General features: G+C 36.7%; 1 protein-coding gene and 1 long non-coding RNA gene across 17 annotated transcripts in view; one reads left to right on the top strand and one right to left on the bottom strand.

Annotated features, from left to right (window-relative positions):
- Window positions 1-25608, bottom strand: part of NRXN1 (neurexin 1) — a 1149661-nt gene that overhangs the window by 455885 nt on the left and 668168 nt on the right. The gene's annotated exons all lie outside the window — the stretch shown is intronic.
- LOC143661523 (uncharacterized) lies at window positions 5299-22246 on the top strand. The gene is made up of 4 exons (XR_013164652.1): window positions 5299-5450; window positions 12693-12840; window positions 14213-14287; window positions 22150-22246. It is a non-coding gene; the product is annotated as an uncharacterized LOC143661523 (long non-coding RNA).

The following is a 25608-nucleotide window of genomic DNA, read 5'->3' on the forward strand; positions in this document are numbered from 1 at the left end:
AAACTTCCAACAAAGAAAAGCCCATGAGCAGATGGCTTCACAAGGGAAATTTTATCAAACATTCTAAAAAGAACTAACACCAACCCTGTTCAAACTCTTCCAAAAATGGAGGGAAAAGAAATGCTACCTAACTAATTTTATGAAGCTAATATCACTCTAATACCAAAACTTGATAAAGACTCTACAAGAAAGGAAAATTATAGACCAACCTCCCTAGTGAACATAGATGCAAAAATTCTCAGCAAAATACTAGCAAATCAAATCCAAAGAGACATTAAAAGAATTATACATCATGACCAAGTGGGGTTTATACCAGGAATGCAAGGGTGGTTCAAGATAATATAGCACATTAAAAAATCATAAGGGGAAAATTACATGATCATATTGATTGATGCTGAAAAACCATGAGACAAAATTCAGCATCCTTTTTTCATAAAAACACTTCAAAAGGTAGGAATCGAAGAAAACTTCCTTAGTGTCATAAAGGGTATATATGAAAAATCCATAGCCAGCATCACACGTAATAGTGAGAGATTGAAAGCATTCCCCCAAGTTTGGGAATAAGACAAGAACGCCCATTGTCACCACTATTATTCAACATTGTACTAGAAGTCCTAGCTAGAGCAATCAGGCAGGAAAAAGAAATAAAAGGCATCCAAATAGGAAAGGAAGAAGTAAAACTTTCATTACTTGCAGATGACATGATCCTATACTTGGAAAACCTGAGAAATTTACAACAAAGCTACTTGAGCTAATAATCAAATTCAACAAAAAGTGGTGGATATAAGATTAATATACAAAAATTAGTAATATCTCTATACACTGGTAATGATCTAATTGAGGAGACAATTAAAGAAAATAGTCCATTCAAAATAGCAAACACTTGATTCTTCAAGTGTCTAGGAATAAGCTTACCAAGGACTTGTACACAGAAAAGTACAAACATTGGTAAAAGAGATCAAAGAAGACCCAAATAAATGGAAAGACATTCTGTGCTCATGGATAGGTAAGTTGAATGTCATTAAGATGTCAATTCTACCCACATTGATCTAAAGATTCAATGTAATACCAATTGAAATTCCAACAACCTATTTTGAATACTTGGAAAAGCTGGTTATCAAACTTATTTGTAAGGGAAAAAGACCCTTAACAGTTAAGGATAACCTAAAAATGAAGAGCAAAATACAAAGGTTAACACTTCCTAATTTTAAAGCTTACTATAAAGCTACTGTGGTCAAAACAGCATGGTACTGGCTTAAAGTCAGAAGTATTGACAAATGGAATCAAAGAGAAAGTGAAGAGATAGACCATCAAATCTATGGTCAATTGACCTTTGATAAAGACCCCAAATTCACTGAACTGGTATGGAATAGTCTTTTCAATAGATGGACACAGGAGAACTGGATATCAATAGTCAGAAGAATGAAGGAGGATAATTATCACACATCCTATACAAAAATTAATTCAAAATGGATTAAAGACCTAAATATGAGCCAGTACCATTTCTTCTAGAAGAAAATATAGGGAAACATCTTCAAAATCTAGTATTAGGAGGTAGCTTCTTAAATTTTGCACCCAAAGCATAAGAAATAAAAGAAAAAAAAAGATAAATGGGAATTCCCCAAAATCAAAAGCTTGTGTGCCTCAAAAGGTCAAGAGGCAGCCAACCCAATGGGAGAAAATATTGATAACCACATATCAGACAAAGGTTTGGTATCCTGTGTACATAAAAAAAGTATACAACCCAAAAACAAAAGAATAAATAACCCAATTATAAAATGGGCAAAGGATATGAATATACATTTTTCCAAAGAGCAAATACAAATGGCTAAAAAGAACATGAAGAGAAGTTCACCTTCATTAGCTATAAGGGAAATGAAAATAAAGACTACAATAAGACATCACCTCACACTTAAAAGAATGGCTGCTATTAGCTAACAGAAAACTACAAAGGTTGGAGAGGATGTGGAGAAACTAGAATATTTATTCACTGCTGGTGGGAATCTATATTGGTACAGCCCCTATGGAAGAAAGTTTGGCAGTTTCAGAAAACTAAATAACAAGTTGCCCTACGACCCAGCAATACCAATACTCTGAATACACCCAGAAGAGCTGAAAACAGTGACACAAACAGACATTTGCACACCAAGGTTCGTAGTGGCATTTGTCACAATTGCCAAAACATGGAAACAATCCAAGTGCCCATCAACAGAAGAGTGGATAAACAAAATGTGGAAGATATATATGCTGGAATACTATGCCCCAGCAAGACAAAATGAAGTTCTGAATCATATGGAAACAGGGATAAACCTTGAAGACATAATGCTGAGTGAAATAAGTCAGATACAAAACGATTGATACTACACAATGTTGCTATTATGACTCTGGGAAAGGTAAATGCAAAGGCTTACTCTGTAGAATATAGGGGACCTAGAGGTAACAGAAGCCACAGACAGAGGAAAGGTTACCCAATGAGGCTGAACTTAAATATAAGGGAGCAGATAGAAGTTAAGGTAGCTAGTTAGTCAGATGATAAGTAACATTACTAATTAGTAGGGTTATAAGTAACATTGCCATACTGAAGGTGAATATGATTGAAAGGTGATGTGTTTTGCATGTATCCCATCGATTAATTCTCCAGCTATAAAAAAGTTCCTGCATGAACTCCTTCAAAGGTTTGATCTTCTACAAAGAGTCAATAATAGAGGGGTATAGGGGGAAAACTAATATTACATGCCTATAGTTACAGGAAGACAGCAACAGTACCACAACAAGACCTGGAGTAAATACTTGGGGGGAAGGATAAGAGATTAGAGTAGGGACAAGAGATTAGGGGACAATTTGATTTGATATTTGGTGAGGCTGGTTTATCAGTTGTCTCTTTGGACCAATGAAAACTGTCTAAAATTGAGAGTGCTGCTGATTACACAACTAAGTAAGGGTACTGCGAGACATGGTTTGTTTATTTGGACATTGTCCATGATACTCAATGGATAAAGGGGGGCAAAGTGTACAATGACTGAAAGAGAAGCCAAAAAGCTAACTGTGATATGATGTAATACTGTGTGGCTACAAAAAATAATGCATCGTGAGACACACAAAGAATTGAATGAACCTTGGGGACATTGTGTTGTGCAAAATAAGCCAAAAAGTAAAGAAGAAACATGCTAGTCTTTTTCAGAAAATACTTAAGAGAAAATTGGAGCCTAGATTGTAAGTTCTCATAGCAGCTATACTTAGTCCATTGTAAGTGTGTTCCTAGATTTTGAGACAGAGATCTACATGCGTATAAGCTAGTATTCCCCAGGAACTTCGAGTACCTCTGTGACACCTGAAAGATTCATAGCTGGATTTCGACAGTTCTGAAAGTCAGTATTGCTACATACAATAACAGTTAAAGTAAATGAAAAGAGATCAGGTTCAATTAGAGATAAAAAGGAAGCCAAACTGGTTGGAACTAAGGTAAATCAAAAGATGATAGTGTATGTACTCTAAAGCTTCACATACTATATGAAACCAAAGGCACAGAGTTTTATTGTGTCAAGAAACTATGCTTTCTGTAACACAATCTAAATCAACCTGTCTGGATAGCTCATTTAAATAACTCAAATACCTGGAGCTTAGAATGGGACCAAAGCCTTATAATTCTGTATAGCTTAATGTAATACCCTGAGACATCCAGACTATGGTGGGCTGATAATTAAAAAGTATTGGTAGAGTCCCTTGAGGGGCTGGAGAAAAAAATATGGAACTATTAAACTTTCCCATTTAGGAAATCCCTTATGCTCTCTCAAATATTAGGGACTCCTAAGAAAATAGGCCAAGCCCTTGATTTTGAGGCTTGCCCTTAGGAAACTTACTCCTATAGTGGAGAAGCTAAGACGACCTATAATTATGCCTATGAGTTGCTTCCAGGAAAGCTCTTTTGTTGCTCAGATGTGGCTTCTCTCTCTAAGCCCAACTTCCTCTACAAGGCAAATCATTACCCTCCCCACTATGTGGGGCATGACATTCAGGGGTGAAAGTCTCCACGATTACATGGGACATGACTCCCAGAAATGAGCCTGACCCTGGCACCATGAGATCAATAATGCCTTCTGGACCGAAAGGAGGAAAAGGAAGGTAACAAAACACAAGATCAGTGGCTAAGAAAGTTTAAATAGCATCAAGAAGCTATTCTGGAGGCTACTTTTATGTCACCTTCAGCTAGAGAAGCTAATTAGCACTGTTTGCCAAACTCCAAACGAAATCGTGCCTATTAACCCTAAAGAACACTAAGGGCTCTAAATGAGACTCTATAAAAGTTTCATGCACTGAGTTTACTTTCCTGAAACCCATAATGTCCAGAGAGTTTCTAGGTTAGAAAGTCCTGAGATTCAGAGGGGGCAGCCTCTCCAAGAACATCAACTAATTCCATCCCCCTATCTTATACTATTGACACCACTTTTCAACATGAAAAAGTTGGAAAGGGCATAGCCCAAAGATCTTTATAGTGGAAGAATGGTCAAAGAAGGTAGAAACCCCGGAGCAAGGCTCTGCTTGCCCGAGTCCACTGCTGTGCAGAGACCCTGGGATGAAGCCATGTCACCATGTCGGACCAGGCACCACTCTAGGCCCTACAATTGGAAGACTGTCTCAAAAGCAGGAAACATCAGGAGGCTAAACCTTCAAATGAGGACTTGGGGGATAAGAAAGAAGGGGAATACATTAAACTGAAAGCCATTGGACAGAATAGAAGTGAGATTCACTTCAAGGCAAAAATGACAACACATCTCAAGAAACTCAACGAATATGCTGTCAAAGACAAGAAGTTCCAGTGAATTCACTCAGGTTTCTCTTTGAAGGTCAGAGAATTGCTGATAATCACACTCCAAAACAACCGGGAATGGAGGGAGAAGATGTGATTGAAGTATATCGGGAATAAACAGAATCTCATTCAGTGGTTTAGAGATTTTTTTTTTCTTTTCCCTTAATCCTTTTTCTATTTTTAAAAATAGTTCCTTTGTAATGTGGTGTTCAAAATGGAATTGAAAACTGGCATCTCTTTTCTCTAAAACATCTGGTATTTTGAATTCTAGTGTTCAGTATTCATTATTGTTTGTTTTCATTGTGCTGATATTGGTGATCAAGACATGGCCCCCTTCATACTGTCCTCTCCTTTTAAGAAATTACATGTGTGCACAGAGGATTCACCTCTTCCAGAACTGTGAGTTTTCAGGCTTGTGATAATAAGTAAGTTTGACCAATGAGAGTGTTCATAATGACATTCCAATTGGCCCTGAGGTTCTACCATGTGATGGCCTCACTCCTGGAATATGACTTTCAGTGGGAGATGGAAGTGTTTCACATAACTGAACTGTGGCAAAATGACCTTTCCTTAACTTGAATCTACTTTTAAAATCTGAAGGTCTGGACCAAAAGAAGAGGAATATCTAGTTGGAGTCGAGATGGTAGGTATGATAGGAGTAATGACTAATTCCAAAGATGGTTTCACTGAAGAGACAAAGAATTTTAAGATTAAAAACAATCTTGTCAGAAGATCCCAGAAAAGTTATAATTTTCATTAACAGTTAATAAACTTATTTATACAGAAGTGTATACAACTAAACACTGCTCTTTTTTATTTTATTTTTACTTTGGCCTGGGATATAGGTTTTAAATGGGACATTGTCTGCACCAGCTTCACTAAAATAAACAAAATATTTGTTTAGAAAAAGGAGGAGGAGGAGTTATAACAGAAATGAGAGCATTTAACGAGTAAGTTGAACCACTGAATCACTATATTGATACTTCTTTTAGCCTCCAGTATTTTGGAGCAGCTAGAAGGAAAAACCTGAAAATGTGGAATGATAACCCATACCAAATTATGAAATCAGTTGTGTAGCTGCTTGTTAAAGTGTACTTGAAAATTACTGCTTTTTCTTTTTTTCTGTCTATATATTTCACGATAAAAAATGTTAAAAAACTGGAATGCTGTGCAGAATGATTTCTTACGCATTCTTTTAGCTCTCGTAGTTCATGTGGTTGCAATTCTAGCTGATCAAATCTACATCTGCCATAGTTTCCACCACTGGGGAAAACACCTCAAAGAGATTGGTTGGGAGGTAGCAACTAATCTCCCAGCCTTCAGAGAATTCCATTGTAATAATTTGTTCCAACTTGAGCCCACCTCTGCATTTTGTACTTGCCTAGACGTCTGAGTTTTGTTAGACTCTAATGATAAGAAGGGAAGGGATGGGGGAGGAGACCTCTGCATTCCCACCTTTTTATTGCAGCTAAAGCGACAGCTCAACATTAAATAATCTCTTGGCTACTCCAGCCTTTTGCCTCATATATGGATTTTGAGATAAAGTTTAAAAAAAATTTGCTAGCAAATATTTTTCTTCCTATCACCACCTAGGAAAATTATGCTTGATTTAAAAAAATGCATACTCCTCATAATGTATTAATCCCATTGTGAAGGGCCCTATTCAAGTTCCCGGTTGTCTCCTCGTGCTCTGAAATGTCCAGGTCTATTGACTGCCTCATACCAGGAAACTCTACTCATGATTACTTATTGTACTTATTGATTTTCTTTTAATTCTATGGCCTTCACAATAGCATTCTTTTTTTTTGCTTTTTTTTTTTTTTTTTTGCATGGGCAGGTACCGGGAATCGAACTCGCGTCTCCAGCATGGCAGGCGAGATCTCTGCCTGCTGAGCCACCGTGACCCGCCCTAGCATTCATTTTTCGGTCAATATCTTTTAACAAATTATTATTGATATTTTCAGAGCCACAAACATCCCTGTCACCCACCTACAGACACTGGTCTGTTTCTTTTAATTCCCCCCAGGTCTGTCCCAGCTGCTCCTTAGAATCGTTCACCCACTCAGCTCTTGGCAACTTCTACATATCTGTCCCTTAATCTTGGAACAGGCTTCCAATCAATGTGTTTTTAGCCACTCTTTTACTTCAAAAAGAAAAATTTTCTAACACCATCTGTTTAGAGAAACCATCTAGTTGAATGATCAGTCTCCCCACCAGAGTAAAAATTCTCCTAACACTTCAAAATGTAAATACTTTTCTTTTCACACACCAATCAGTAAACACTTCAGAGTTTAATCCTAACACTTCTAAGGCACACTCAGGGTGAAACTGTTCCATTTTCCCACTTTAAAAATGCTTTGTTTCTATGCTGAAACTCAAGAAATGAATCTCCGTTGCAGTTTGTGTATCCAAGCAGAGAGCACAGCACCTTCTGCAGTGCTCTGGGCAGATGAGAGCCTAGGCACTGTCCTTGCACACTGTTCACTGTTACCCCCTTCTACAGTATTACATCTTCTCCTATCAGAGCTTAGTCATATATTCTATGGACCAAACTTACTCAAAGGACTTCCTTAATTCATTACTGCCAAAAAGCATTTGAAGGCAGCAAATACCAGAAGGCTTTGTGACTTCTACATTAAGCGAATGAAGCTTATGCATTCAAGCTACCTGGGAATGTAGGTGGCATGTGGTTTACACCTCAAACCAGCACTGTCAGTGGGTAAACCAGAATGGCTAGATGACATTTTCATATTACCACCACTTTGATTTCTAACACAGATTATTTTCTTTCTAGGAAGCTTTCCAGGCTCTTTCTCACATTGCATAAGAGTCACCTTCCCCCACTTTTCTCACTAAGAATATCAACTCCTAACATCATATTTCCCATACTGTTCAACAATTTTATCAATGGCTATGATAAAAATAACAGAAGGCAGGCCTCTTAAATTTATAAGACGACTCCAAAATGGATAATTAATTTTAGGAGGATTCGATTTCAAAAAGTTCTTGAGAGGACAAATATTCTATGATTTCATTTACATGAAATACCTAGAATACGCAAAATCATAGAGGCAGAAGGTAGGTTAGTGGTTACCAGGAGCAAGAAGGGTGGGGAGAGCACTTAAGTGGGCACTTAGTGGAAAACTTTCGGTGGTGACAATAGCATAACATTGTGAATGTAATTAATACCACCACATTTTATGCAGGAAGGTGATTAAATGGGATATTTTATGTTGAATATATGTTATCAATTTTTTTAAAAAAATTAGTACTATACAAAGTGATTTACAGATTCAACACAATTCTGATAAAAGTTCCAACAGCCTCTACAGAAATGGAAAAGGCAACCATCAAATTCATACGGAAAGGCCAGGGGCCCAAACAGCCAAAACCATCTTGAAAAAGAACACTGTTGGAGAAGTCATGCATCCCAATTTCAAAACTACTTATAAAGCTATAGTAATCAAAACAGTGTGTTACTGTCATAAGGACAGGCACACAGAAAAATGGAATAGAACAGCAAGTTGAGAAATAAACCCATACATCCACAGCCAGTTGATTTTTGACAAGAATGACAAATTTATTCAATGGAGGAAAGAATAGTCTCTTCAACAAATGTTACTGGGAAAACTGGACAACAAGATGCAAAAAATGAAAGTGCATCCTGACCTCATACCTCATACAGAAATTAACTTAAGATAGATCAATACCCTAAACAGAAGGGCTAAAATTATAAAACTCTTAGAAGAAAACACAAGGGAATGACTTTAGGACCGTATAAATGTAAAAACCAAAGAAAAACCAGATAAACTGGACTTCTTTAAAATTAAAAACTTTTATATGCCAAAGGATATTATCAAGAACATGAAAAGACAGTGTAACAAATGGAGGAAAATATTTGGAAACCATTTATAAGATAAAAGTTTAATATCCAGAATATGTAAAGAATCCTGCAACTCAACAAGAGCAAGACAAAACAAGCAAACAGCCACAAAAACAATTACTTAAAAAATGGGCCAAGACCTTGAATAGATATTTCTCCAAAAAAAGATAGGTAAATGACAAATAAACAGATAAGAAGATGCTCAAAGTCATTAGCCATTAGGGAAATGCAAATTGAAACCACAATGAAATATCATTTCGTACTTTAAAGGATGGTTATCTAAAAACATATATTTGTGGGTGTATGTGTGTGTTGGTGAGGATGGAGAAAAACAGGAACCCTCAAAAATTGTTGGGAATATAAAATGAAGAAGCCATTGTAGAAATCAGTTTTGTGCTTTCTCAAAGTTAAATATTAGTATATGATCCAGTAATCCCACTTCTAGATATATAACTAAAAGAACTGTAAGTGGAGATTCAAGCACATTTTTGTACACTAATGTTCATTGTAGTATTATTCACAAAAGCTAGAAGGTACAGTCAACCCAAATCCATCAACAGGTAGTGGATAAACGAAATGTGGTCTACACATACGGTGGGATCACAGTCAGCTGTGAAAAGGAATGAAGTGATGATACAGCTACAACCTGGATGAAGCCTGAAGACAGCACATTGAGTGAAAGAATCCAGACACAAAAAGATAAACACTGTATGATTTCACTCATATGAGATATCTAGGATATGCAAAGTCAGACAGAAAGACTACAGGTGTTGGGCAATGGGGGGGAGTTAATTCCTAATGGAGATGGAATTTCTCTTTGATTAGGGAAATGACTTGGCAATTGACGGTAGTGGTCGTGGCACAATATTGTGGATATTGTGTGATTTTATACTTGTGAGTATTTTCCCATTTTTATACAAGGGGAAATTTTATATTGCATTTACATTATCACAATTAAATTTTTAAAAAAGTTTCTGAGGAAAAAATAAAAGAATTCCTAAAATTCTGTTAACAAACCAAAACTCAAGATATGGATTAATCACTAAAATTAATAACTAAATTACTCATATAGCTATTTATGGATATTCACATAGCTATAGACATAAAAATATCAATAGATTTCCATAAAAATCTTTTCATATTTTCCAGTTTGCATCTAATTATCATGTACTATTTTGATGGCAAAAATATTACTGTTGAAAATCCTTGAGATTGATTGAAAGGGGGTGTATAGACCTACATGTCCCACTGATTCACACTAGAAATATGAATGAGCTCTTGAAAGAATTACTTCAAAGATATGATTCTTTTATAAAGAGTGTTTAAATCCAAGGTACAGGGGGAAAACTGTATGGCATATTAAGAGCTGTGTTCAAAAGTAAACCATCAGGGTGGGCCACAGTGGCTCAGCAGGCAAGAATGCTTGCCTGCCATGCCATAGGACCTGGGTTCGATTCCCGGTGCCTGCCCATGTAAAAAAAAAAAAAAAAAAAAAGTAAACCATCAGCACTACCACAGTAACAGCAGAGGTAAATAATGGGGTGAGGGACAAGAATTTAGAGGAGGTTTAGATTTCCTATTTGGCGGGGGTGTGTTTATTGGTTTTCTGTCTCTTGGCAACAATGAAATTATCTAAAATTGAGAATACTGATGGACTGTGGGCTTTGGGTATTCTACATGATACCTGAAGAATGCATCCTTCATCCTTCGTCAGAAGGATGCACTGACGAAGAAGTAGATTGGTGAATGATGGTGTATACTTACTTATGAACAAAGGTTATGCTGCTACAAAAAGGAACGTCATGAGGCATGCCATGATGTGAATGAGTATATTGGACATTTAGTGAGAAAAAATAAGCCAGAAACCAAAAAAAAACAACAATGGTAACTTACCTTTAGAAAATGCTTATAAGAAAACAGGGACCTAGACTGTAAGCTTTTAGAGCAGACACATTAAGGCCAGAGCAGTGATTACTGTTTCTGGATTTTGAGAGGCTGTTTTATATATGTAACCTGCTATTTAGAGATAAGAACAAAGCTGAACAAGTTGGGGTTAAAGTAATTCAGAACTTAGAAGTAAGGAAGACAGTGTTTATATTTTAGAACCACACATACTCTTTGAGACCAGTGGAAGAAAGAGAGAAATTTGATCTGGAACTGAAATTTTCTGTAGTGCATAATCTAATTCAACCTATTTGTATAGCTCATTTGAACAACTGAAACACAGGAAGCACAGAATAAGAAAGAGATCCTTTAATCCTGTATAGATTATTGTAATGCCTGGAAACATTCTGGAGTTTATTAAGCAGTTAATCAAAAAGTATTGGCAAAGTTCCCTGAGGGAGGGGAAAAAGAATATGAAACTATTAAATCTTACCATCAAGGAATTCCCTGATACTGTGTCAAACTTTAGGGATATCCAAATCAATAGGCCATGCCTTCAGTCATGAGGCTTACTCTTGTGAAGCTTATATAGAGAGCAGAGAAGCTTAGACTACCTATAGGCATGCTTAAGTGTTACTTCTGGAGGACCGCTATTGTTGCTCAGATGTGGCCTCAGTCTCTCTAAGCCCAATTCTGCAAGTGAAATCATTGCCCTCCCCCCTTTGTTGGACATGCCATCAAGGAATGAAAGTCTCCCTGGCAATGTGGGAGATGACTTCCAGGGATGAATCCAGACCTGGCACCATGGGATCAACAATTACATCCTGACCAAAAGGGGGAAAAGAAGTCTAATTAATAAAGTATCAGTGGCAGAGAGAGTTCAAATACAATCAACAGGCTACTCTGGAGGTTGCTCTAATGCAAGCTTCAGGTAGATCTTGCTACCTATCATAACCTACCAACTCCCAACTGGGACCATTCCAGCCAATCCTAACGAACACCTAGGGCAATATATAAGATTCCACAAGGGTTCCATGCACTGGAGTAACTTTCCAGAAACCTACAACCTCCAGATAGGTCCCTGGTCCAGATAAGTCCTGAAACCTAAAGGGTCCAGCCTCTCCAGAACATCAGATGGTTCCATCTTCCTGCCCCATGTTGGTGAGAGACTCTTCCAATATCAAAAATTTGGAATTGCCATAACCGAAATACCCCTAAAGAGAGGGATGGAACGATCAAAGGTGATAGTGGAATTATACATAGAAGATAGGACTTAACAAATGAATATGAATGCTGAATTATTAAGTTGATACCTCTTTCAGTCTCCAGTATTTTAGAGCAGCTAGAAGCAAAAACCTAAAATTGTGAAATTGTAACCCATGTCAAGCTCTGAAATATGTTCAACTAATTTGGTGCTGTGCTTTGAAATTTATAGCTTTTTTGTATATATGCTATTTTTCACAAAAAAGAAGGAAAAAAAAAGTTGATTATGATGATAAAAAGTATGTAAGCCCTCTAGCCTCCTATATTCTGGAGTAGCTAGAAGGGAAAGTATGAGAGGATTGTATGGTAGCCCATAACAAACTTTGGGATCTCTACTGTAACCACTTGTTTAGTGCTTTGAAAACTATTGCTTTTTTATTTCTTTGCTTTGTATATGTTATACTACACAATAAAAAAAGTAAAAAAAAAAATCCTTGTGATTAAAATGCATTAATTTTGCTTGAAAGATACTAACCATCCTGAACTAATCATTGCAAGCAAAATATAACTTGAAGCATAAATATTTTTTTTTGAATTCTGCACTTAGTATTTAAAAGATGAACTTTGTAAATGCTAAATATTGGAGATTTGGCTTAACAGTAATTCAAATGTAAAAGACCTTAGCAATTTTTAATCAATGGTGATCTCAATGCAAGCCAATCATGAAATTTGGATGTCAAAAAAGCTGATGCTTCACCATTTAATACATATGTCTATGTATATGCATATGTGTGTATATATACATACATGTAAATATATGTGTGCATGCACATGAGAGAGCTGCTATACATAAATGCATATATTTCAACTAATGTGTCTTATAGCAGTGGGAATTGAACTGTTCTCTCTTTTCAGCACAACCAGGATGAAAGGGCAGAAGTCACAGTGAGAGTACAGAAAAATATAAGCAAGTACGTCCAACAGTTACAAAAACCCCCACATGAGGCATTCAAATAGGATGAGAAAACAAATGACAGCGCCCGGCATTGGATAAGTACTACAGGTGATTCTTTGCCCCCTTGTAGTCCAACTATTTATGATTCCAAGTCACAATGGAAAGGGGAAAGACAATTACTGTTTGCTGCTGAATCAGGCATCTATTCCCCAAGATGGGGTAGGATATGCACAGTTTGAAGAACAATGGGCTAGGCAGGGGGAATTTCAGATTCCAGCGGTAGACTTCAGCAAGGTGCTTAGCCTGCTGAATGTGTTTCTTCATCTGCTTCTATTTAGTGTTATGTTTCCTGGGACCAGGCAAGGGCCTGGATGTGTTCCATGCACAATTTCATCCAAGGGACTGGATGCATTAATGCTGCATGAGATGCCTTAATTTATAGATGACAAAACTGAGGTTTAGCAGTCTAATAGATAATACCTAAACTTCTTTAAAGAGTTGGCTTTCCTTGATTCATTGCAAGGGGAACCTTAAATTGCCAATCTAATCAGTCCAATTCATCCAACAATTCTTCACATTTCTCAGTAAACCTTCCTTTTTAAAGTTATGAATATGCAGCTTGCTCAGTATTGTTAATAAAACAATAGATTTCATGTGAGGGATAAAAGTGAGAAAGTGCAGAAGTGGGGAAAAATTCCATCATTAAGAACTAAGGCAATTTGCTTGCTATTCCTGACATATTTTAAAATAGTTCCCATTCTTAACAAATATAATGGATTTCAGGGAAACATTAGCCTTATAAGAGACAATAAAACAATATTATCTGAGAAAAATCCATTTCTAATTAATTGATGCCAATTGAATTTTTTCTTTCACTGGGGCCCTGATCCCAGTGGCCATCAGGCCCCAATTACATAGTAGCAAGGTGAACAGGCCTAACGGTAGTCAGTTTCACGATGTCTCTTTAACAACGTGAGAACAAACTATCCTTTTAGAAATATAAAATTTTTTAACCTCTGCATTTTCTATTTGCCCATACCTAAATAGAGAACTTCTGCTAAGATAGGAGAAATGAATGCCAAGTTCAGCTCAACTCATTTAGTTATGCTAAAGGCCAAAATTACAGGAACAGCATGAAGAAATAATTGACAGCTGAAGTGCAAGGTCCTATGAAGCCTCTCTTCAGGGAATCTGTGATTGCTCCTAATGGCATTTTCAAAAAAATGGGTCCTTTTAATTTTCAAGATATTTTTAAACACTCGATTACTTTAAAAACAATCAGCACCATTACGAACTCCCAGGAGGCTCTGAATTAAGAAATGAATACCTTTATTTCATAACAATTTATAAAACACTAGCTGTGGACAATAAATATCAAATCCACTCCGGGCCAAAGTATTGCAACAAAAGTTCTGCAGAAGTGAAACCTACAGGTGATTAGAAAAATTATCACAATTAAAATTTTCAATTGATCTTACAGGAGAAACACAAAAGCAGTCCATAGTATTGTCTTCCACTGGCAGGTTTTTGCTGCTTCCACCTCTGCAGATTAAAGGTATATGCTAAACAAGCCGTTTTGGAGAAGAACCAACTGCGCCGGGGGTGGGGGGGTGGGGGACGTGGGAATACGTATTCTTTTTGGTGAGGACGACCTAAGTTTCAAACTAGATCGTTCATAATACAGTGAAGTAAAATATACTGATTATGAATTTTAAAAAATTTACAGACTTGTCATTTCAGTGGCATAGGTCTGTTGTGAACCTACTCACCTATCTGTTAAAAATAATGCATTTGGATTTGTGATAGCTATGTGCACCATAGGGCATGACCCTATTTTTAATCTCATTAATGACCTTTCAGAGATCATTCTGGGGAGCTCCTGCCTCAGCTCTGTCAATGTTCAGAACCTGGTGCATCTGTGTATTTCATAGCTACTAGGAGCACATCCAAATGCTGTGCTTTAGCTTTACTGATGTATACAAACCAGGGCTTGGCTTTCTGTATCCTGACAGCGAAAATATCTTCCAGAAATGCTCTCCATCAGGGAGTTGGCAGTAACTCTGAAATCTGGAATCTGACAGAAGGGTATTCTCTAAGGAGTGCCTTTGCTTTGGAATTATAATTTTATGCTCTTTTGATTTCATTCAATTATATTGAAATTCAGAATACTTGTTGAAACTGATAGTCTGGGAACTGTGAGACATTCTTCCCTTTAGCATTTTTCAAAAATACTTTTCAATCATTCCTTTATTCATCCATTTATTTGGCAATCTTTTCTTGAATGTCTCCCACTGAATATAGGTTCTTGGTTAGACTTCATGGTTACAACAGGAGGTTAAAAAAAAAAAGAATGATCACTGTTTTTGGGAAGTTTATAGAAGTTATAGTGTGGTTCCTTATGTGGCCATCACATTAAATAAAAGAAAACACATCTTTGTGGCTTTAAGAGTATATCTGCCAGCAGCACAATGTCCGGCCAAATTAATGAAAGGGGAATATGCTTTAAGTCATGAGGCAAATATAAGGACAATTGAAGCTTTGAATGAACTGATCAGATATCTTGATGCTGGACATATTTAGGCATATATATATATGAAGAAGGCATGCATCCAGTGCCAGGGTTCTTTATTAATTGTATCCCTAAAATATAAATATCTGTCACTACAACAGGAATTCTTACATGGTTACAGTTAGAGAAAGCAAGGTGGGAAATTAGTTCTGAAACAAAGTCCACAAGAGTACAAACTATTTATCATCATAACCATTAGGTTAGATTTCCTGGTATCAATAACACATAAGACACATCACTGACTATTAAGTAAATCTCTTGTTTGCACCCAAAGACACAAATTTTCAGTACTGTCCCTTTTTCATTCTTCTCTTCTCTGGGCTATTTTCAAGTAATTCTTCATGCCTAAGATTCAATGCTACCTTCTCAGAGATGTGTTAACTTCCAAAACTAGTTCAGGCTCCCATTTAATTCCTTCACCTCCTTTGAGTATCTCCCACAATTTCAACTTAATAGACTGCTGATTTGTTGTCAATGTCCATTTTGTCCTTTAATTTAAGTAGGCAGGTGACTTGTATGCTTACTTTGCCAATGTACACCAGTGCCGAGGAGAGTGCTTGGAATTCAGTACATGTTCCATACATATGTATAAAAAAAAAAAAAAAAAGGTGAAATAACCCAAATCCCAGGGCAGGACCTCAAATCCAAATGGAACTTTAAATACAGTGTTGCAGACTACACTTGATGATGCTATGGTATCTGATGTCTTCTCCGAAAAAAGGTTAGACAGACAAATTTAAATTCCAGAATGTTACATCAAGTTCATCTGCAGAATCATTTCTATCCAGTTAGTCGAGTAAAGTCTCCTTCTTACAACTAGTTTACATCTAGATCGTTTGATTTGTTCTAAAACGGTAGTGTGGGTCTACATGGAATATCAAGTTACATATTTCCTCAAAAATGATCAAACTAAGACAGAGATGAGAAGCATAGATTTTCCTGTATTTATTATAGAACCTTGAAAGTTAATAAGTCATGGGTTCAGCTGTTTACTGAGGATTTCATCCAGGGGACAATGGGAACATGGGAACCCTCGTGAGGCTTCATGGCCCCTCCTTCTCCTGCCCTTTGAACAGTGTTCTATTTAACTCCTCTAAACTATTCAATAACTAATACATTTGACAGAAGATTTCTTTGCGAATTTGGGAACATTTTTCTTACTCTTGAGGGCAACTGGTTTACACAGACTGGTTCTTCTCACACACTGATTTTAATAAAAATTGCAGTACTGTCCTTACTGTCTCAGCACTACAGAGGTTGGTGGCAAGGTTCCTTGATAAGTCATATTAATGCTTAATAACCCAGACCAGGTGCTTTACGAATAAAATAATAAAGGACAGAATTAATGCCATTTATTCTAACGCACTCTGGACTGAATTTCCTAGATGTTGGAAATGGGTCATCTCTAAATTTCAGAACAACTTTAGTGAATGTTGGTCCTCCTGGAAGCACTCAGAGAGCTAGAGCAGAACTAGTCAAGGAATAGTGAGGCAGGGCACAGGAATACTGAGGAAGGTGACACAGATGTACCAAGAAGGTTCACAAGTTTTCAGAATGAAAAGAACAGGGAGGAAGAGAAGCAGTAAGCTCAAGTTCTGCAATGCAGTAGAGGTGTCCTGGTTCAACTGGGCATTAATATGGAGTGGGGAGGGGAATCAGAACAAAATACAGCTGAGAAAACAGAATCTTATTGGAATAAGAACATCATACGTTAGTAAGCTGGTTATAACTAAATCTAATTGAACTGCTTAAAAAGCAATACAACTTGCTTTTTAACTTTATTTGAGAAGAGAACTGTTGCTTTTCAAATGTATATTTTATTAAAAAAACAATCATAAAAACATACAATCAGAGAAACCCTTTTTTAAAAGATACTTAACAATTCTATCATTTATTTTAAAAATCCAAATCTTTAATGGCTGGCATCAAAGATTTAGGAACATAGGGACAATGTAGGTTTCATTGGCATGAAAGTTCTAATGCACTAATAAAACAGGTTGGTTTTTACCAATGGATCAGTGAGTCTTAATCCCAGATTTGAGGACTCACTGCTGGCTGGCTACTAAGCTTCTAATTTACACAGAAGAATGAGAATTAAACGGTCAGACAGTAACACATGGCTTAGGGAGGAATGAGAAACAATTGACCAGTAATTTCCTCCATGGATCCTTTTCTTTTCTCTATTTAAACATGCACACTAAAATGCATGTGGTTTCACTACAATTCAGAGAGGCATATACAAAGGGACTACCTCATTTCATGATGTATGATTTTCTGATAATTAAAAAAAATAATCTTATGAGCAATTTGACTTCTTTTTACTTGTAAACATCTCTGCAGATTAATTTTTGCTACAACCTAATGAGGGAGATTATGAAACTCGCTTATCAATTTATCAAACAGTTGTCATTTATGATAATCCTTGAGGTGTCTCTTGCTTGAATTATTATCTCTTCATCACTGACAGGTTCAATCACGCAGTTCTTAAATGATTTGATAACAAGATTTATACAATAACTAATGATAAATTATCAACCCAAACCTTTTTAATAATATCAGAATTAGCAAAAATTACCCTAAAGGAGAAATTAAAGTACCATCTCAGATAGGCTTTTTATATGATTGCCTTGTTTCCTTTCCAATCCCCACAGATACCCCCACTGTCATTAACCTACAATTTAGAGGTTTGATTTAGACTATTTCCAGAGTAATGATATAGGATGTACTTCACTATATTAGTGTTTTGCCAGCTTTGCCTCTAAAAATTTCCAGATCATACAATCATGGAAGAGCAATGGAAATATCAATGTAGCTAAGTCATGAGAAGGTCACCTAGACTAGATGAGACTAGGGTAAAAAAGATTTATAAATACTGAATATTCTAAATCAGTATATCTAAAGAAATATATTCTCAGAACAGAATAAGTGTGACCATTGGGAAAGAAAAGAGAATTGAGACAAAATAATTGAGAATAGAAAATTAATAGTGGGATTTATATTCTTCATATTTGTAACAATTGGTGCTTGATACATATGTGTTCTATTAATGAAAACATGGGGAAAAGAAAAAAAAAAAGTAATAGAGAAGAGGTTTCAATAGGTAGCTCCTAGACTAGACAAGGCTTGCAACCTTGATGGTTTAGCCAAAACAGTGTGTTAACAACAACAAAAATCAATGTTTAAAAATCAATAGATTTTACTTAAAATCTCTAGTTCTTTAAAACTTGAAAAATATGGTAACACTAGGTCGTCATTCCTGGGAAAGAAGAAATAAGTTCAGAAACCATGATAGACAAATCAAAGGTAATGAATTAGACATTTTCATATCAACACGTCATGTCAGAAAGAATCCATTTTGTTACCATTTGCTAGATTTTGCAATTGGAGGGCTGTATCTATACCAAGATAAAATATCTGCATAGAGGATTATCCTCCCATTAAATACTTTATTTCCTTAACTTCCAAGAGTTCATATATTACTTCTGTTTTTCTGACCTTACTGACATTTGTATTCAGAACTGAGAAAAAGTTGCATTCCACAATGATAACTCCAATATTTAGTTATTTAATTTATCAGTTTGCCAACAAATTTTGATTTGTGCTTTGTGACACTTCAATCTGAAGTTCAATAAAATATTACAGGGAAAGTTATTAGGATAGGGCGCTGTTTACAAACCAGGCAAAACAGGAATTTTCCTCTTAAGATGAAAAGACATTTTAGCTGTGAATAACAGGAACAGGAGCTTTATGATATGAGAAAAATGGGCAAAATTAGGCTGTGCCAAAGTAGACCTTTTCTCCCTTTGGATTTCATGAAAATTTGAGATAAAAAGCACATTGTTCCTCACTTTTATCACAGGAACTTCATTTTTTCTTAAATTTTTATTCTATGCAGTTTGTTACATGAAGGTGTTTCTAAAGTAGGAAGACATATGAAAAAATAGGCTTAATCTACTATACCTTCACAACTTACTGTCTATATGGGAATTTGTCCCAATTACTGGTCACTCGCTGTTGACACATACAATTCCCAGGAAAAAGAGAAAATAAGTGGGGGAATTATGCTAGACAAATCATAGGCAGCAAATAAACCAAATGCATTTCCAAATCAAAATGTGTCATCTCAAGAGAGAAGCCATTTTGTAGTCTATATGGTAAAACTTCCTAGGTTTTGTAATTTGAAGGCTATTTCTCTATTACTATAAATAAAGTATTTGATACAGTAGATTATTCTCTCCTTTATTTTCTTGACTTCCAGAATGTCACACACTAGTTCTATTTTTCCTACACAATGACCATTTATTCTCAGTCTTCTTTCCTATATTCTGTTATTTCATGACCTCTAAATATCACAACGCTCGGTCTTCATACCTCCATTATTCTTTATAGAAATTCTCTCTTTGGGTAATTTCATCTGGCCCTGTCACTTCAATCCACATGTGATGATGCTAAAATTGGTGCCTTTAGGCCCAACCGGCCCTTGAAGTCTTGGCCCACCTATCCACCTGTCTTCTTGACATCTTCACTTGGAGGTCCACTAGGCATGTCAATCCAAATTTTTAATTTTATGTCTCAAAATCAAATGTTTAAACACACACACACACACAAACACACACACACACACACACACACACACACACACACTCCCCTACTTGTTAGGGATTGAATTGCTCAAGTCCTAATCCCTATTCTCATGAATGTGACCCCACTTGGACATAGGGTCTTTGACATTGTTGTTAGGTAAAGTGAGGCTAACCTGGGTGAGGGTAGTCCTTAATACAATATGGCTAGTGTCCTTACAAATAGAGGAAATCTGTACATAGCTGGTAATAGAGAGACAGCCATGTCACAGAGGCAGAGATTGAGCTATGCCAAGGAACATCAAGGATGCCCAGACACCATCTGAACCCGACAGACTTCAGAGGGAGTGTGGACCTGCTCGTATGTTGATTTGGACTTTAGTCTCCAAAACTGTGAGACAACACATTTCTGTTGTTTTAAGCCACCCAATGTTTGGTACTTTGTTATAGCAACCTAGAAAACTAAGACAGTTCCCCCACCCCCTCTATCCAACCAATTCCCACAAAGGGAAAAAAAACAACAACAACAACAGAAACTATTGATTTTCCATCTTCAACTTGGGCTTCCTCTAGAAAGGAACATTCTCACAGTTGCTCAGCTCAAAATTAAAGAATGCACTTAATCTGCTTTCTCCCACTCCCTAAAACAGCAAATCCTGAATGCTCCACCTCCAAATTATATCCAAATTTGACCACATCTTGGCTTAAACACCACAATGATCTAAATCTAAGTCGTTACTATCTCTTATGTGGACTCCTACAATCACATCCTAATGTGTTTCCTTTTTGCCACTCTTGCTTCTCTAAAATCTACAAAATAAATATTTGTTGATTGAATGATAAATGAATGACTACTAGAATGAAATATCAGCAAGTATTATAATATTACTCCTAATCCTTCTTTATTTTGTATAAAGAAATACTAAAATATGCTACTTAACTAGTAAAACCACCAAGACATCTCAAAATATTCTGTCAAACACTCTTTTAGAAAAGAGATTGTAGGAAATAAACTTGTTTTTCCTACAAACCATCAATTTATCTTCTCCATATTTGCTCTGATATGGAAATACACAAGTAACATATATACAATATATATGTGTATCAGCTCTGGGAGAAAACAGGGCCTTCAAATGCTTGCTATTCTTAGAATGCCGTCTGATTTCATCTGCTTCAATTAAATAAGCATCTATTTAGGTAACTAGCACTTTCATGGTACTCTGTTGAAACCTGTGGGAGATAATAAAATGAAACACACTAATATTTATGGAGCAATTTAACCCAGCAACATACTAAAAGTTTTACAGACATGCTATCATTTAAATTCCTAGTGACAGTCCCATGAGACATAAGGATTTTTCTTTTACATATAAGAAAACAGACTTGGGGAAGTAGAAAAATTGTTATATATCAGATCACTGTTAGGGAATGGAGATGAAACTTGAATCTTTGCTCTTCTGATGGCTAAGTCTAGTCTACATTGGTGATTTTCACTGTAGAGCTCGCTGGTACTGACAGGCCTCAGGGGTGCCCTCAATGACACTGAAGACTCAACTAGTCTAAACATGTAATTCCTCTGCTCAGCCTAGGGATTAACAATACAGAAAGCCATTTACCTATGTCTATTATGTCCTTACCAGCAACCTATTAAATACTTATTGAATTACCAAAATTTAGTTTTCACAAACTAAAATTGGTACTTAATAGAGTTTACTGAGAGTTCTAATTTAATATCATAATGAGAAAGCTGGCTACAGCCCAACACCTGAAAGTAATGCAAACAAACTCCATGCATGAGCAGACAGTTGGAACTGCCAAAATACAGGAAGGGAACACTTTTTTTTTATCAAAGTATCTTGGCTACTGATATCAGTGGAAATGCATTTTGATTACTATAATCTTGCTTTAAATTATAAATTTTTGCTAATTTATACTCCATTATTATCAATATAATTTGTAGTAGGCTATTTGGCTAACCTTACCGTGTATAATGATGTATAATATTTGAACCAGAGCTATTTGTGGCATGTAATTGCATTACAGCTAGACTTTAAGACCTCTACAGATAACAGAAAAATATGAAAACATCTACATTCCGGTTGCAAAGCAAATGTGCACATATACTCTACCTTGTTTGAATTTTCTTATACAGTGATGTTTTATTATTATCAAGAGGGGCTTGTTATATTTTTAAAGGGTCACAGGGAATCAGGGCCATAGAATGTCTGAGCTTTCTTTATTAACAGTTCTATGTTTGCTTTGCTCTAGAGCTTCCTAATCTAGTGTGGAAAAGAGGCTCAATCACAAAACAGAGAAGATTGAAATAAATGCAGCAAGAGGGGGCCAGGTAAACAAACCCTCAGGTAAAGAGCAAACATATACTGACTACAGTGCGCAGACATTCCAAAGTTTTCAGTGTTGCAATTCAGGAACGGTAAGGTCCTTTCTCAAGTGAAGCATCAAAGAAACTATCTCTAATTATTCTTGATATTTTCTAGAGCAGGTTTCTGAACAATTTCTCTTGGGAAAAGGATATTTTAGTCTCCCTAAACTTTGGAGTTACGGTCAAGGTTGCTGGGGGCAGATGGCTTCTTGTGAATTGCAGGCGTGTCTTAAAGGCGACAAGGCAAGAAGCTGAATCTACTGCCCTGATTTGCAGTAAGCGATGGACACAGGTCTTCAGAAGAACTGGTATGAGGGCCCACTCCCCACCCTGGTGAGTGTCCAGGTCTCACAGGGTGCAGACCAGAGAGGCCATTCTATTTTCTTTCTCACTCTGGGGAAGGTTTGGTTGCTGCATTTTGTAGCTAACCCCTGAAACATCATGAGAAAATGGTCCAGAGAAGATCAACTATGAAAGCAGCTGTCAGGGACAGTGCTCCTCTGCCTGGTATCCTCTGCCTGCTTCAGGGTGGAAACGCATAATGCTGATTATCCGCCTTTGCTAAGGTGAGGAGACCACTCTGCTAAGTCCTCTGGGTGTTGTGAGGAAGCATGAGCAAAGAATCACGATGAGGATGACCATTTACTGGGTACTTAACTATGGGCCTTGGACACTGCTAAGTGGCTTGCACCCGTCGGCTCATGGAATACAGCAGCCCTGAGCCATGGGTACAGTTATTTCATCCATGGTCCAGATGTAGACACTGGAGCTTAGACAGGTTCACTGGCTATTCCTTGGCTGGGGCGTGAGCCCCTAATGTCCCTCCCTTCTGTAGATCTGAGCTTTTGAGCAGGTTTCAACCTAAGAACCCTTCATGTACAGTTACTTTTCTGACCACTGTCAGTAAAAACAGTATGCTCCAAGGACACCAGGTTTATTTTGAGTGGTGAGGTAGAAGTGATTTATCTTTTATTTTTTAAAAAATCATTTACTCATTTTACTGGTATTAATGATCCAATTCCACGTTCTTCTATAATAGCAGACACACGTATGTATAGAAGGTATTAAAATCCTATTCTAATAGCAATCAATTAATCTATTCTACTTACAAAAAAATTGCTGTTGTCACAAACTCAAAACAAGATACTGCAATTCTGCAAACAATATAACATTACATTAGAATAACAATATTAGGAATTGTTTAACACATATTTGAACATTTTTTACATGCAAGACTTGGTGGCAGTGTACTAAAAGGCTGTGACATTTCTCAGGTCCATCCATCTCAGAACCTGAGGCTGTTTTGCCCCTATTTAAATGGGAATGATTTATAGGCTAATTTCCCCAATAACTTTCCCAATAACATACAGCTGTTTAGCAAATGTGCGTTATTATGAGTCTCGTGAGGCTCAGCCACCCTTTTTCACTTATTCAAAAAGCACAGACTTTGCAAATTTCTGCCTGTACAAAAGCTTACTGGCTATTTTGTTTGTAATTTGGCATCTTGATTAATATCTCTTGAGAAAGCACATCTGGTAAAGTCAGGTAACTAAAGAGTGTATACTATTTCAATGCAATGCTATTCAAGCATTGCAATCTTAAAAGAAAAAAAATGAAGTGAAAATAATAGTGAAGGGATTTATTATATTAGGCAATGAGGAAAAATAGAATAAATTGTGGAAAATATCTATGTCTGTGCATCTCATGTTGGGTATACATAAGACCACAGACACACATGCATATGTTTATGTAAATAATTTATCGCAGTGAATGAAAACTGAGAAGGAGCTCCCTATTATTAACCAATACGCAGTCATCTCCCTGTAGAGAGAGAAGTCCAAGAGACATTTCCGTTTGTGGGAGCACAGCCAATGGGAACAATGAGTAGTGCCTTTGTATAGGACTGACTTACAACCCAAATGGTTCAGAAATGTACTTCGGTTATACCTAGGTGACTTCCTGAGGTGCCCTCTATTATCATCTAGAGTTCCACTACATCTGGCTTGGAGGTGCACGGTGGCATGCCACTCAACGGCCAGCCCAATGGTGGGTCTGAAGGACACTTGAGTCTCAGCCAGCCATTTCTCCTGTTGAAGATGGGGTGAGAGAGTAGGTAGGAGTACAAATACCTACCTAAGCTAAGCCTTCTTTTCTATTCAGCTGGAATAATGTGTATGACTATTTTCAGGAGTGATGTGAGGCTATAATGGATTTTAAAAAGCACAATCCAAACAAAGAACAAGCTTGTCTACTGTTTTTATTCCACCTAGATCTTAAACGGTTGAGTTCTTACAGGATTTTTTTAATGACTAGTACATGTGAATTCAAGGACAGACGGAAAGGCTACCCTTAAGTCTTACATAAAACCAGGCTGATAGAAGAACATGTCTAGAAGGAGATATTTCACATTATTAAGAGGGGCTGTCTCTGGTGAGAGGTTGAGTGTTTTTCATTTTACTCTATTCTTCTATGTTTTGATCAATATTTTCAAATGTTTCTATTAATGTTTTCAAGTACCATTAGAAGGTAACTCATTTTTCCTCTCTCTGTGTTCCATGAGGAAGTTCTTTTGTTTTTATCCCTCTTCAAAGCTTTTCTCTCTTCATTTTATTGGTAAACATGGGAAAATGATTGGCCATGTGCTACTCAGTTCCAGGCTTCTTCCTCTTGGGAGAGTTTCCAGCAGGGAGGGGTTCTACCTGGTGGGGTACACCTTGTCCAGGGTTCGGCGCTTTGGTGCCTGGAAGTGGCTAATCCAGGGGTTCAGTTAGCAGATTTATATGGTTCACACACCTGAGTCACATAGTCCACATTGGTCTTTAACTGTTTAGATGTTCTTGAAAAACTTTACATTCTTCACAAATTTAGACTGTTCCAAATGTATGCAACTGTGTAAGCAAAGCACTTGTAAAAAAAAATCCTACTAAAAATACTGACTCTGAAAGACATTTAATATCAGAGTAAAATAGGTCTGTAGTTAAAAATAAAAAGGTGAATATTGCTTGATGGAAAGCAGTCTGAGAAAGGACTGAAGATGGCAGGTTATGGGAACATGGGCAAATGTGCAAATAGCAGAGAATGCGAGACAATCATCACGTGCATGACAGCGTTTATGGCCGAACTATAAGCCAAGAATGAAAAGGGTTGAGTGAATAATTACACTGGACACCTGCATGACTTGTTACCTTCACCTATTTGTATACTTTGTGTGCAACTGCTGTTACTTGCTGGTATAAAACATTAAGATGCCAGGCAAAATGAAATAAAGAAGTGAAAGAAACAGTATCACTCTCCTTTATTCTGACACACTTCCTATATTCCAGTCACCTATGAGCTGTCCCATG

The sequence above is a fragment of the Tamandua tetradactyla genome, chromosome 17 (genome assembly GCF_023851605.1).
Source record: "Tamandua tetradactyla isolate mTamTet1 chromosome 17, mTamTet1.pri, whole genome shotgun sequence".
In the NCBI taxonomy this organism is placed as follows: Eukaryota; Metazoa; Chordata; class Mammalia; order Pilosa; family Myrmecophagidae; genus Tamandua; species Tamandua tetradactyla.